This window comes from Glossina fuscipes, unplaced genomic scaffold, assembly GCF_014805625.2.
Source record: "Glossina fuscipes isolate IAEA_lab_2018 unplaced genomic scaffold, Yale_Gfus_2 91, whole genome shotgun sequence".
Taxonomy (NCBI): Eukaryota; Metazoa; Arthropoda; class Insecta; order Diptera; family Glossinidae; genus Glossina; species Glossina fuscipes.
This window is the reverse complement of record NW_023998445.1, coordinates 1,071,341-1,087,119: the sequence shown is the minus strand read 5'-3', so window position 1 is coordinate 1,087,119 and position 15,779 is coordinate 1,071,341. Positions and strand designations below refer to the sequence as shown.

At 32.2% G+C, this 15,779-nt stretch overlaps 1 protein-coding gene and 1 long non-coding RNA gene across 3 annotated transcripts in view; both read right to left on the bottom strand.

Annotated features, from left to right (window-relative positions):
- Nucleotides 1–15,779, bottom strand: part of LOC119638587 (transcription factor GAGA) — a 117,344-nt gene that overhangs the window by 11,768 nt on the left and 89,797 nt on the right. The window lies entirely within an intron of this gene.
- Nucleotides 9,518–15,779, bottom strand: part of LOC119638589 — a 90,779-nt gene continuing 84,517 nt past the window's right edge. Inside the window, exon 3 of the long non-coding RNA XR_005247459.1 lies at nucleotides 9,518–9,550. This is a non-coding gene — a long non-coding RNA (uncharacterized LOC119638589). The remainder of the gene's footprint in view (nucleotides 9,551–15,779) is intronic.

The following is a 15,779-nucleotide window of genomic DNA, read 5'->3' as shown; positions in this document are numbered from 1 at the left end:
GTAGGACACTGAATCTCGTAATGCTTGTGTGACAAGGGTTATGTTAGGTTTGTGCGAACCGAGAAAGACTTGAGATAGACCTACGCTTTTTATTAATCGACCACTGACAATCACTTTCTGAATCGATTTAAGCTTGTCGGTCCGACTTATTCTCTTGTATTCAACCTATGTACATTTCGATGAATTTTGATCCATTGCTGTGCCTTGAAACAAGGGTGAAAGTCATTGAATATGTTTAGTGACGGACCACTTTTTCGTTTACTTGCCATATAAAGTCTTATTTGAAAAACTCTTTATATGAATAACTGTAAGGGCAGTGTGTCACTGTAATGTTCTTACTTATTCAATCCTGCCACTACGACAGTTCCTTTAATTTTGATCTGATTACCTTAAAACCTTACAAACAGCTTCACAATAAGATTCTTAAGATGATGAAATCATCAGCGATTTTTTTCCGCAAGTTACAGCTTTCAAACTCTCTAACCGGTTTTCGATCTGCCAAATTAAATAATAAATAAATAGGGATATATTCCCAAGAAAGCCTGCCAGGATTTCCATTTATATTTTTAGGATATTTCGAGTTCATTAAATGAATCAAAATTCTGGTTAGCAGGTCAAGCAAAAAAAAGATTGGTTTGCCAGAGCTGCCACCCATTTTTTCTATAAATAAGCAAACTATATTTGATCGCGATCGAATCTTTTATACCCAACACTGATGGGATGGACTGGATGAAATTGATCTGATACTGATAAGTATTTTTTATTATATGATCTCTGAAGTTTCTTTCTGGGTTCTGTAGAATAATGAAGCTTTAGTTACTTATACTTAATATTGAGCAGACGAGACCGGTTGTTTTCATTTTTTGAGGATCACACATAGAATATGAATACAAACTTCCATTGTTCTATGTTATGCGGTTTACAAATAACAAAGAAAAATTCAATTTTTATTTAGTTCAGATAAACGTGGTAGTCTCCGGTTATGTTGTACCGTCGTCGTGTTCCTTGATCGATTTGACTCAATTTCGATGCTGATTTTCCTGCAAGAACTGGCAATGCTTCTGGCACATATACGAAGCAGAATTTTTGCGACCCGGAGAATGCTTACCGCAGGCATTACAAAGGCAGCCAGACGGACGTGCAATCTTAAATCGGTTTATGATTTGTTGCTGAGGTCTCTGAAGGTTCCTTCTCAGTGCTGCAAACTTCTTGACCAAATGAACATTGCCCTCATCCTATGGTGATGAGTATAAAAATTAACATTCGCATATGTATGGGTAAAAAGAGTGTTTAAAAACAAAAAAAAAAAGCATTGCTACGTTTACCGCACCCTTAAGGTAAATATTATTTTTTAAGATTTTTTCTCTGGAAATATTTATTTAGAAAAATTCCAAGTGTTAGTTTCGAACAGAGTTTGTTAAGGAAAAATTCAATCATTATTACTTTAAAATAGCCCACACACCCCATACCGCCCCCACCCTCTGGCCATACGGAAGAACGCATGACTTTAATATTTGAATTTGAAAACTTGGAAAAAATCTGAATGTTTTTTGATAGGTTTCTTTCCTAATTCTGACAAATGGTGTGCATACAGATGGGTAGATTTGGCGGGTGGTTGGTAATCAAAGACACCAAAGGAGAAAAAAAAAAAAAATAAAACAAATGCAAAAGAAAAACTATGGAAAAAAAACTGTGTAAAATAAAACGCTTTATAATGGGATGGCAAAAAGGAGTTAAATACATAATGCTTATGTATGCATGTACATACACACACACACACATATATATATATATATATATATTTTTTTTTTTTTTTTTTTTTGAGAAAAGGTTTATGGCTACTCTTTTTTCTTTAAATTTAAAACTTTTTCCACCATTGTTTCGTGTATAATATAGAAAACAAAACAAAAAATAAAAAAAAATGAAAAAAGGAAAATATTTGTAGAAAAAATCTAAAATTACACACTGACTAAATAACATACAACGGTTGAAAGGAAAAATAATAGTACGAAACGAAACCGCTCATGAAAAAGTGGAAAAAATTTATTTTAATGCTGGCAACCAGAGTAGAGTTTTACGGCTAGCCAAAGGCAGTCAACGGCCAGCCAACCATCCAACCGACCATCCAGCCAGTTTACACACCCATCCTTTTGCCCAAGAAGAATATTTATACTTTTCTACTTTTTTTGTTTTTTGATTTTTTTTTTTTTTTTTTTTTTAATCCAAACTAACTATATACGTTATTATCACATTACAGAGCGGACTCTTTAATAAAAAAAAAAAAAAAAAAAAGGAGAGTACAGATGACATGCAAAAAAAAAAATAAAAAAAAATGCATGTTTAGTCTGACTCAATGTATTGAAAAAACAAGAAAAAAAAAAAAAGAAAAGAAAAGTTAGCCACTCTTACCAAATCTCATCTACAATAGCATCCTTACAATAAACAATTGCTTCCTTTCTTAGGGATGGAATGGGAGACAGACAGACAGGTTGGTGGGGGCGGATGAAACTTAAAAACTCGTACATAACTATTTGGATTAAGTGTTTCTTCTCTATATTTATTTATTCACTTCTTTTTTTCCCAGGTATTTGAATGAATATAACCGTACATAGCTGCTCCGTCCGACTTGTCGAGAACCATTTAATTTAAGAAAATTTCTTTGACAGTCTATAGAATAATTAATAAAAAAGAAGTGTATAATCGAAAAATTCTTGTTTTTTAATCTCAAATTACGGTAGAGAAGGAGGAGAAAGCTCGGCTTGCCAAAGCGAAATCTCAATTTCATAAATTCTGTTAATAAATCCTTTCCTTTTTTCGGAAAAGCAAAAAAGAAATAAAAAAAAAGAAGAGCAATGGGTTGAATAAAAAGCGCATGTGCAGCGTTCTCAAGGGAAAAAGTTTACTTATGTTTTTTCAAGCAAAAGATTACAAATAAATTTTTACATCCAAGGAAATAGAGGCTAAAGTGAATTGTTGTCTGATGCGCAAATGAAGGAAAAAAAAGAGTTGATGAGACTTAACCAGCTTCAATCGCGTATGGTAGGCGTCGAAAGCGATGATTTGTTGAACAGATGACGACATTAAGAGTTTACGTGCGCATAGAGAATATTTAACTTACTCGCGAAATGGGTAAATGGTCGCTGAATGCCAAGTACAGGTACTTTACGAAGATATCGAGCCATTTCATACCCTTTCTCTATGCTGAAAGCGTGAGGTTCTTTAAATTTCCATCTGTCTTTGTGTGAAGCATCGGCTTATTATCCAACTTTTCCCGAGAATTGAATCAATCACCTTTAACAAAAAAACTCCCATAAAGTTGTCTTTCAATTTTTGGGTTGAATTTCGATTTAGGAAAAAAATAAGTATCTTATGCTCCCAAAAAAAAAACCATTTCATCAGAGGGATATAACCGAGCCACTTCCCGTTTGACCCATTGCGTTGTCGGACTGACAGCCGCATATATAAGATTCGGTTGTAAGATAGAAAACCAGCACACGTTAAAGTCAGCTAAGTGCTAAGCGTATGATAAACATTCTTGTCGAACAGAGCGATGTCTGTTGAACTCTTTCGCATTTGACGGTGAGAGGAAATTGAATGTAATTTTAAACAAGGGATGTTAATTAATAAATGCTATGTAATACACAGGCGACGGCCGACCGTCGCTTTTTCCCGTCCTTTTATCCATTTACTTGTATATCTGTCGATTGCTGTTAGAAGACAAGTCGATATTGACAATTCGAAGTTCGCAATTGATAGTCACAGCGCAAGTTTGAACATGGGCCTAACTCGCCACATTTATATATCGGTTTTGTTAAAGTCAAGAAGAAATAGCGATTAAAATTGCTCTATGATACACAAGGACGCAGGTTTGAATGGATTTGGAGACTTTTGACATTTTTTTATCAAACTGTGCTTTATTATCTAAAACCTCTTAGGATTTTTCACAATTGTGAACCAATTTGGTTAACCTTTCCCCAAACCAACGCCGAACCAAGGAACGTAACTTCATTCTTCTTCTATGTCTTTTGATTGATTTCTTGCGCATGGTTTGGATTGGCAGTATAATCTAAATCTTATTTAAATACTTTGCCTTATTTTAATAAAATTTTTTTTTATTTTTACTACATATGTATACTTTTAGGCGACGTATTTTAATTTAGTTAAATGCCAAATTTTAGGTAGAAGTATTAATGAAGAAGGAATGATGGAACTAAAACTTAGCCCAATGATCTCTTTGCAGGCCAATCGTAACGGATCAATACACCGATTTTGTAAATTATTGAAATTAATCTTAGAAAAGTTTAGGTTATGAAATCGCACCAACAATTTTAGAGATTGAAATGCTTGAAAAGATTCCAATCTATAGATTCATATCAATGGTAGCAGTAGGTAAAAATTTATAAGATTTCCTACAGATAGTTCAATACATTGGCGACTGTTACACAAATGTAATAAAAACCTTGAGGCGCGTTTAACAAAGCTACAATTGGTTTGGTTTTTTCAATTGTAATAATTTAGGTGAGCCAATTTATATTATATGGCGTCGTAAATGGTCTTACGAATAAATAAAAGCAAGTGAAAATATCATAGTCGGGCTAGGCCGATTATTAAACACCCTATACATTGTCTAACACAATTCTTATTTTTGCCATAGAAACATTATTGACTGCATATTGAAATTTACACCCCTTTCCAAATAAAGACTCACTTTCCGCAAGAATACTTGTTACCAAAGGGTTGAAAAATTTGAGTGTTCAAAATACAGCACAGTTAACTTTTTTATCAATTTATTATTATGAATAAAGTGTCATCGTAGCGTAGAAAAACTTGGACTCTTCTCTGCCCTACAATACAAAAGTTTCTGTGAAAATCGTTATATTTTCATATCAAATTATTATTACTGGTTAATTTTCATTACAATACATTAAAATTTCGACTTTTCAATGTTTGTAAAAATTCTTGAATGCAAAAATACAGGGCAGACTTGGAAAATGTTTCTGAATTCTTCAGCATAATAAAAGATGGATCTATCTTAAGCCCTTCTGCGTGTTACATGCGTCCGTTCAATATACCCTATGCCACAAGTGGTGTAGGTAAATAATACAATAATAGTACAAAAAATTTTCTAGAAAACTCTCTCAAGTTCAATATGCTAGAGAATAGGACAGAATTAAATACGATTTTCAATTAATCTTTCAAGCTTGGGCCTGCCTGTTTGTGGAGTCGCTTCCTATAAAAGTTCTTCGTTAAACAAGTGTTGAGTGAATTTTGAAAACAAATTTGATTTGTCCGAAATTTCACCGCAATTGATAATCGATTTTAATAAAGAGTTTTTGCGTTCAGTATATTTTGGATTAAGCAAGTATTTCTCATAATGCAGCACAATACTTGTACTTTCCTATGCATAATTATGATGACAAGGAAGTGCAAGTTTTGCCGACAGCGGGTCAATAGCACTTTTAAAATTCCCAGTACAGGCATAGCCGATTCCGACATTTGTTTAAAAAAAACATTTCTAAGGGTAATTAATTAACAGTAAAATTAACAAAAAAAAAAAAAAATTTATAGTCAGAATAATATTCTTAGAGATTATATTAGTCCTTGAGTATTCTTCAAAGGGATACCTTCTGCTAACTTTCATTTGTAAACGAAAGACTGTTCCCATTAAGAACCGATATATCTCCCTGTCAACGTTAATGATCTATTTAAAAACGTCAATTATGTCTTGAAATTTTTTTTTTTTTTTTGTTCCTCTTTTATGCTTATTTTTGCGTTCAACAAACTAAGCTAAGATTATGAAACTTAACTCTGTGGCTTAAGGGAGTTTCAAAGTCTAGTGAGTATTTTTATATAGAGAGACATAAGAGAGACAATGTAACATTTAAAAATTCTTGTCTGTCTGTCTGTCCAATAGTATATGCAGTTCTTTACTCATGTCAGAAAGAGTCTCTTACTTTGTTTTTTTTTTCTTATTTTCTTCTTTTTTTTTTTTGGAAATATTTTCCGTTTAGATTTTTCTGTCATTCTCAACCAAAAGCTGAAAAATTTTTTTTATTTATTTATTTTTTTCTTCAAACAAATGACAGTGAAAAGGGTGTTAAATAAACTAGAGAGACAACCAATCGTTATACTGAAAATTCTTATTCTATGTATACATATATATATATATATATATATGCATATATATATTTATATTATTGTTGTATATATATATAAAAGTACATCATGAAAAAAAATGAGAAAAAAAAAATACAACAACAGAACACAACACCAAACCTTATCAAAGAGAATAGAATTGAATGTAGAAAAAAATTATGTAAATGAGTTGAAATTTTTTTACAACAATTTCCGTAATTCTTTCTTTTTTTTTACAATTTTTTTTCTCCACACGCATACATACACACGGTTACTGCTCCTTCAAATCTCATTCCTCGGTAACAACAAAGTGTGTATAATGAAAATTATAAAAAAAAAAATGTAAAAAAAATGAAAAAATGTATAAAATTAATTACACACTGCACACACACATACACAAAGAGACGGACACTCACACATAAACAAATGCAGTCAAATGATAGAAAGCGAAAAAAAAAATTCAGAATATATAGAAAAATTTTTTTCTAGGTATACCACCATAAAGTACAAAATGATACCCCTCCCCCTTCCCCCCTCCTGTCTAAATGCTCGCCTTACACTTCACCAACAATGACTAAAATCAGCGAAAAAAAAAAACTTATATAGAAACCTATGAAATCTATACATAGTGCTGAGCTCAGCTCAGCATACATATATATACATGCATACATACATTCAGTTATATAATAAACAGCATTAAATTGGTTGGGTTTCTATTGGTTGGTGGCGGTAAGGTTGTAGTAAAGTTGGTGGTCGGTCTGCAATGGGTGTCCGGAAGTTTCGTTATTTTTTTTTTCTTTCTTTCTAGATAGATCTCAAGTTATAGGATGAAAAAAAAAAAAAAAAAAAATATTAGTATATCAGGAAATGTAAGCTTGATTGCAACATTATCGCATTAAAATGATGTCGAAAAAAAAAAAAAACACTTTTTATAATATATACAATGTTTCATATTTTATCCCATCTCTCTCCATTCAGCCCTCTTGCCTCCGATTATCGTGATATTTAGTTATGCGAACGCTGCGCTTCTTTTGCGTACTCTGGGCAAAAGTCAATCAAGCATTAATTACAAGAAAACTCATTAATTACATATTTTCTACGTTTTCCCTCTTTCTTCAACAAAGGAAAAGGACTTTTCTCTTTTTCGTTTTTTTTTTTTTTTTCTTTCTACTTGAGGTTCATTTAAAATTCAAATCTAAAAAAACACGCACATTTGTACAAAGACCAGAAACTTTTGTGGAAAAAAATATTTGCATTATAAAGTAATCGGGTTATTTCATTGGAAATATTGGAGAACTAAATTCCCTGATATGAATACATAATAAAATTTCATTTCTAGCTAGTCTTCTGCCGCGCGAAATGCTTATTACATGCTATTAGAAAAATCATTATTTTTATGTCCAGTTAAATGCAATCGTTTTTATTCCTAAAAGTAGGCAACGCTTTCTATATATATTGCAATCTTATAAATAGGCAGGAAATTTTCTCCCTAACAGTTAGAAAAAGGGAAAATTGCAATCATTTTTAACCAAGTTTTCATAACACTAAAAAATATACTATAATATTTCGCCATAGCCTTCTCTAACACTACAGGTACAATATGCCCTTAATCATAGTAGTTAGGTGTGCTTGCATCGCCCATTTTAAAGTATATTCTTAATTGATTTAGTCAGTTGTTTTCATTTGCCCATAAGTGCTTGTTTCGCTGTTGTTAAGAAAACTCGAAATTTCACAAGGTGGTAATGACAAGTGGTTTGAAATATCTCGAACACGAAGAAAATATTCATCTTTCGCTACTTGCAAATTACAGCCCTACGTCATTTCTAAGCCTAATCAATTTCTTTACACAATGCTTAAGTTTCACTTAAAAGCATTGCCAAACAAAAATACTTAACATTTTCAGAACTGCGTCTGAAATCGGCATTTATACTATTTATTAAACTTTCAGTCCATAATAACTCATGTATCGATCATTCAAGCTCTATGAGGTAATCTCGTAGAAAGATCAAAGCGACCGCCTGCATTGAAAATTCAATAATTTCAAGATGCTCGATGAATCTCGCTATCTCTGATTATTTATTTTTCCTTTTTATTGTATTTTATTTATTTAAGTTATCTTCTACACAACAAGGCTCAACGCTTCTAAATTAAAGTATGGGTCTGTTATAGGTGAACAAATGTCATGGAGATTAGTGATCCTTATTACTGTCTACATTGTGATGAACGTTCATGAATATAGAAATGTAGAAAATATTGTCTAAAGTGTGATAAAGAAAAATAATAGAATGCCAATCGTTAGCAGTTAGCAGTTAGTAACATTATAATATCCCATAAGAAAGCGCTTAAAGCCACCATCACTTGCAGTCGTTTGCAAATTCGCCATAGCGTCATGGCATGTATAAAAAAGGGTCATTCAGACAATATGGTATAGTGCCTTGTCTACACAATCTTCATGCCACTATTGTTGGCTGCGAGCTTCAGTTTTTCATGTAGGTATCGAGGCTGCTTATTAAATATAATTTTGCGCAGTAGTATCAGTACGCTTTACTGGAGCATATTTTCAAAGGTGACACTTATGATTTCAAGAACGTAGGGTGTTTGTTTTTGACATCGATTTTTAATCTCCGCATCGCAGCTACCGCACAATGAACACGTAGGGGGAAGGTAACTTTTGTCCAACAGGGCTTACCCATTGCCTACATAGCTTAATGTATGTGTTAGCAATTCTAGTAAGAACGAGCTTCTGGACCTCACGGACTATCTCTTGCACTTTGGGTAAGCCAGGACGTCTCTAACCCCTAAATATGCAACATCCCCTCCTTACCCATAACTACCACGAAACTCCACAAGGCACCTAATGGGTAAGCATCTGATAGCCTGTGCTACACTTTAATATTTTATGTAAAGCGAAAGCTCAACATTTGAAGAAACACATAGATAAACACTTGTGTTTGGATATTTCTTACATCCCGGACGGAAAACCGCGATTAAAAACAATGTCACTAACGATTGATCTCATATCTAATAGCTAATCGCACTCGGGGACAATCGATGCATTTAATGATAATTGGTTCTTCTTATAAGATGAAGTGAGTCTGCCTAAGATTCGCTGCACCCAAACAAACAAAACTTGTTGTTAAAATAAGGAGCAATCCTCTGACAATGTCCAATTAGGTTCTAGGAGCACTATTTTATTAACAGATTTCATCGATGATCTTGAGAATGAAATAAATTAGAATTTTATGCCATATCTTGATGACGGAAAAAGAAGTTATGTGTGACAGCAGCCTTCAATAATTAATACAGTACTACTGAATAATATATGGCCTCATTTGCATGTACATTAACATTATCTTACTTACATTACGCCTTTTTTAAAGCAAATAAAGAGAATACCGTGAGGTTAAGTGTTTACCTGAAACGAAACAAACGAAAACGTTTTCTTAAAAAGCACTATTAACAAAAGCGAAGAAAAAAAAAATTTTTAGTTTTTACAATATTTGATATGAAAATCAGAGTAAAGATAGTCTGGTGTTTCAATAAACATTTTATTCTCTCATAAAAATACCCACAAGCGGAAAAAGACTGAAGAAGAAAGGCCCTGATATTACTTCTTAACAGAAGCTATTAGCTCAGAACCCTCCGCTGTCGTTTTAATCTTTCTACAATAAACTTTGCCTAAAAGTTGCCCAACCTCTTTATGTAACCGAATCATCGCACCATGTCTTCTTTCTTGCCCTGAAAATAAAAGTGACTAAAGGACTCCTTCTTTTTCTTCTTTTCTGGACATTTTTTATATAAACACTTCTTATTATTAAGACGACTGTGCCCATCTACTTGCTTTTCAGCCCTGCTAACAAGAGTGGGCCGAGCGAATTTATTGCGAGTCTTCTGTTTAAACTTTTACTTAAACCGAGAAGGGGGGAAGAAATGATGTAATTCTTATAATGTTTCCGTCAGAGCTTTACTATCAAATAATAAATCAGTGTCCGCAAAACACGCTACCGCAACTCGTAGTTTTTTAACCGAACTGACCCCGCTTTAGAAAAACCTATCAGCCTTAGTCTTTCCTGCCGTAGCTGAGCTCTTCATTGTCAAGTCCAAGGTTCACAAACCCTATTCCCTTTCTTTACCCCAATATTCCTATAACTCTTCCTCATCACCACCGTGCCCGTAAATATGGTGTCAGTAGTTGGTCGTAGGGGAAAAAAAAGAAAAAAACCACATAATTTAAGCTCTAAACTCCCTGAACTTAATCAATTCAAGCAGAAACATATGAGAAATAAAAGAAATAAAATTAATAATGATATCACAATATTTTATTACTAATGAGCCAAGTTAAAAGTTCTTGCACTTTTATAAAACGACTTATAAACGGAAATTAATTTACATTTCCACCTTTATAACCCTGTAGTGCTGACCGAGCTTAAACTCGTAATGAGTAGAAGTTACTTAACATTTAAAAGTTCAGATTCCTTTTCATTACGGAAGGCGTCAATAAATTTGTTGTTGTTGTTGTTTTTTTTTTTCTTTTTTTTTCGAAGATACATATGTTTCTTATAAATCCACCCCCGAAAATTTTGCCACGTATACAAAAATACCTTCTCATAAGTATACTCGCAGCATATTTGCATATCTGCACGAAAAAAAAAAAAACAAAAAAAATTTGAGAGTCGTTTTTGTATGAATTCGTGGCATTTTTTGTATGTATGTATGTATGTAGGTGCTCTTCATTAGTATGCTATGGTAAGCAGTTTGTGTTTGCATTGATTTCTTAATGTAGCTGCCATTGTTTAAGTTTTTGTTGCTATTACTCTTGTTGTTATTATTTCTCTGGGTGGTATTGGTAAAGAAAAAAAAAAAAAAAAATTTTTTTTTTTGTATTACAAGTACACACTACACACAACGCGCTTTGTAGTAAACTCTCTTTTTAAAAAAAAAAAGTAACCAAAAATACAAACACAAAAATTAAAAGTTCAATAAACTTCACCGGACTTGAAGAGAGCTTATTTACTATAAGTTAACAGATTTCTTTCGCTTCGAAGAAGAGCTACATAATCTGGTTTAGGTTTATTTATGGCTTTATTTTGTTGAAATAATACGAAAATTTATATTTGTTTTTTCTCTTTTGTTTTCCTTCTTTTTGCCAAAAAAAAAAAAAAAAAAAAATAACTTTGCTATTTTAACTTTTAGTTTTCTTTTTTGCAAACTATTGAACTTTAACGAATATTAATTAGTTCGTTTGTTCATTTGATGTTTGATTTTAATGAAGTCTTTGTAATTTCAATGCGTTTGGAATTGTGACTATGAGCAGGGGAAAGGGAGAAGAGGGAGAAGAACGAGAACTATGCGATTTTTAGAGGATATTCGTGCAACTCATCATTCATATGCTGCACACAATGCTGCCTAAAATAAGAAAAATAAAAAAAATATCAAAGGCTTTTTTTTTTTGTCTTACTAAAAAACTGAAAGAAGAAATAATAATAAATAAATAAACGAATTTCTAAAGATTTGCTTATAACATTCGCGAAAGAAGGAAGAATTGAAAAATTTTTGAAATTTCTTCTCTTTGATCGGTTACTCAAAAAAAAAAAAAATCTTTGTTATAAATTTTTCTTAAAAAACAAGTAAAACTCTTAGAGTCGGGTGCGGGGAGGAATTTTTTGTACGCAGCACCCCACTCACCTTCATCCACCTAACAAAAAAAAGCTAAACAAAAGAAAATAATGTAAAATGAAAAAAAAATTGATATCTAGGTATTCCAAGAAAACAGGTCGGATGGACGTGGTCGATGCATATCTCTTGTATCTTAAGCAGTGTAAGCTCGACCGTAGAAAAGAGGTTTAAATTTTTTTATTGTTTTATTCCCGCTGTAGTAAGCTAAAAAATTCAAACTTTTTTTTGCTTATGAAAATAAGGGAATTCTCTGATTTATGTTGTACTGCAGGTGTGCCCTTTGACCGATTTGATCCACTTTCAATACCAAACCTTTATCAAACCACTTTCCAAACATTTTTTGCCAAAATTGAAGCCGTTATCTTAATTTCTGCGTCTAGAAGAATTATGCAGGTTGACAGACGGATAGACTGACATGCTTAGATGAAATCAAATTTCCATACTGATAAAGAATATATATATATATACTTAATTTAGGCTGACATCCTCTCGGCTTTTGCATACATTTTGACGATGACTGTAGCAATAAGGAAAGTTTCGAGGTCTTTCTACATATTTCTTGCATAGTTAGATATATTTTCTAGCAAAGACACGAACCAATTAACAATTATACACAAGACAGACTTCCCAAATTTCGTTTTTTAAGAATCAATCGCTGATTTCATATGATTGCGGTAAGCAATTGAAGCGGAAGACTTTTAAAAGCAAATGTCTCTCATATTAATATTAAAAAAAGAAAGAAAGAAATTTTAGCAAAAATGATTGACTTATTCTTTCTTACGGCTTTTTATTTTACATGTTTGCCAAGGAAGAGCGCTCCTTTTAAGAATGCTTTACTTTGCCAAATCAATTAACTCGACTTTTCGCAATTTTTTTTTTAATTTTAATATCCAAAAGCACATGATTGACTTCCTAATAGCGTAAATAAATAAAAATAAATTTCTTTGATAGTAACTACCAACAATAGAATGAGGAATAGCCTTCAAAGCGGTAGCTTACCTGCCAACATTTAGGACAAATTTTATCACAACCATCGTAACGTCCCCAATTAAATGAGAAAGGTTTATAGCTACGTAATACCTTAAGCTGAAAATAGTAGCCTTTCCTGTTAGCAATAACTTAAGTGATCACTTTCCACACATATTCTTATATACATACGCTTATATAAACACATATTTATCGGCATTTTATGATCGGGAATGCATCTCTCCGGCTGTGGATACTCCTTATCATTCCTATACACCACTTCTTTTTTTGGCCTTGGTAATTGATCAAATTTCTAGCAGATACGTACCTTTTTGTTAATAAATATATAACAAAGAAAAGACTCTATAGTGGGCTACGGCCCACCAGTAAATATCCTACACCATCTTACAATTATTTTCATTGAACGATAATTCAAAAAATAAAATTTTAGAAAAACTAAAAAAGCTAATCGAAAAAGTGATCTCATCCTGATCATTTTCAGTAGCATTCATTTTTGGGCTAGAACGCACCGCATTTTGCAAAAATTGCGAGCAGAGATAAGCTTAAATCGATTTAGAAAATGACTCTGAATCGATCCGTATAATAAAAGGTGAGTGTACCTCAAGTCTTTCCCGGTGCTACATACATCCGCAGAAACTTTTCTCTCTATTCGACAAGCGATGTATGGTATTGGCTATGTTTTTTTTTTTTCTCAATATTCAATGAGATTCAGAACATTTGTTCGGGACTTTAAAAATCCAGTTTTCGAAGTCTTTAAAAAGAATTGTCACATCTACTCGGAATTATGTTTTTCGAACGGACCGTATTTCGGTTCTTGGCTTTCAGTATGCATGCGCTCAAAAAAGCACGTATGACTTTTGTGGTTAGTTAACGTTAAACGATTTTAAGGGCAATTGTTGACCACTTAAAAAAATCCAACCTTTTTTTTTTATGTGACCAATCACTCAGGGGATGCCCCCAACAGTCAAGATAGGAGCAGTCACAGTCTACTGGGTGCCTGTCTAAATCAGTAAATGTTACACATTTGTCTACTAAGCATTCATCATAGCTAAGCGTAAAGTAAACTTTACCGCGCTCAGGTATGAACCTGTGATCACTGAGACTTGATAGTCGAAATTCATGTCTACTCGTGCTGATAAGAAGAAGAACACGACTATGTCGTCGTTTAATTTTAAAAAACAATTTTTCCAGGTATTCTTAACAACATATACGAGAACATGTATAAAGAACTTGTTCGTTAATAGCATCAATAAAATGATTCATAATTTTGGATTCAGAAAATAGAGTGGATTACCGTTACCCTTTAAGAATTTATACATTTTTCATATAAATCATTTTATTCCCACTACTCAGGTGTACCCGTAAAATGAAAATGGCGGATAATATAGAAGAAGAAAATTTTCTGAGAATTATTTTTCGCAACTTTTTCCGTAATAGAACTTAATAAGAAAAGGAAGAAAAATAAAGGACAACGAACGACCTTCACCCATACTCCTCCATCTTCTTCTTCATTTTACTTTTTACTGTTATTATTATTATTATTTCACCATAAGCTCACAGACAGACATACATGCATTTATGCAATATATGTCTGCAAACTCTAAACACTTGCGTGTATGTATGTATATAGAATACAATAAAATATGTATGAAAAGAAAATTTACCTCAAAGAAAACATACGGAAACATATAACAAAAAGAAATAAAAAAGAATATATATATATAGAAAATAGAAGAAAATAAAAGGTGTAGGTAGAGTATATTTCTATACAATTACAAGGGACGAGAAGTAAGAAGAAACTTGAAAAAACATCACAAGACGAAGACGCCAACCGTTTACTTGGGGCCTTTTTTAACGACATTTATTTTTTTTTTTTTTGTTTGTTATTTTCTTGTGTTTTTTTTTTGTTCGCAATTTTACTGCTCTTTTCATATGTGAAAAGCTAAAACACACATGATAATAATAATAATAATAATAATAATAAAAAGCAAGAAAGAAAGAAAGAAAAAAAAAAGCGTAAAAAACAAGAAAATAACAGGAACAACAACACAAACAACATTTGAGGGTGAAGTAGAAAATAATATAAGCGCACCAACGCTGCACCAAACGCTGAGAAAACATACGAAACGAAAACGCGACTTTGAAAATTCTACTTTCAGCTGCAGCACATACACACACATACACATGCACATACAGTTATATACACGCAAACATCAAAAAAAAAAATAATAATAAAGCAGCAAAAGACCGGAGAAGAAAAGGAAACAGCGTAAACATAATGTACGACGACGGGAGAAACCTTTTCACAGAATGTATGTCAATGTTAAATTTAACAAAAAAAAAAAAAATAAAAAAATAAAATAAAAAAAATTTATATAAAAATAGAACAAGTAAATAAAATGAAAAAGAAAATCGTTAAAAAAAAAAAACAAAAAAAAAATTAGTCTTAAAATAACAAAGAATCTGAAAAGCAAAACATAGGTAAAGCGAGATGAATTTCAAGAGCAAAACACAAATAAAACAAAAATAATAATAAAAATAATACACAACTCAGACAAATAATAATAATAAAAAATAATAAAAAAAAATCAAGCGCGTAGACTTGTTACAAAACCATGTGACGCGGCCAGAGAAAGAATTGAAAAACAAACAAAAAAAGAAAAGAAAATGTACAGTTTTTCAAAAGAAATAGTGAATGAAAACATTTGTGAAGGAAACCGTCGTGACAGATACCACACATATAAGACATAATAATGCATTTACCAAAAAGAAAAAAAAAAAAAAATGTAAAAACTGCATACGAGTTTTAAGCTTTTTGGGCAAATTCGAAAAAAACTGGTTTTTATAAATGACGCGCGACGAGCAGCAGTTAACAGTTTTGCCAATTTGCAGTGCACGTCGTCACACATCACATCTTGCACTCGTGCATTTTATAAAGCCTTTTCAAATAAGGTGACCCATTTTCCCCTTTCCTTCACTTC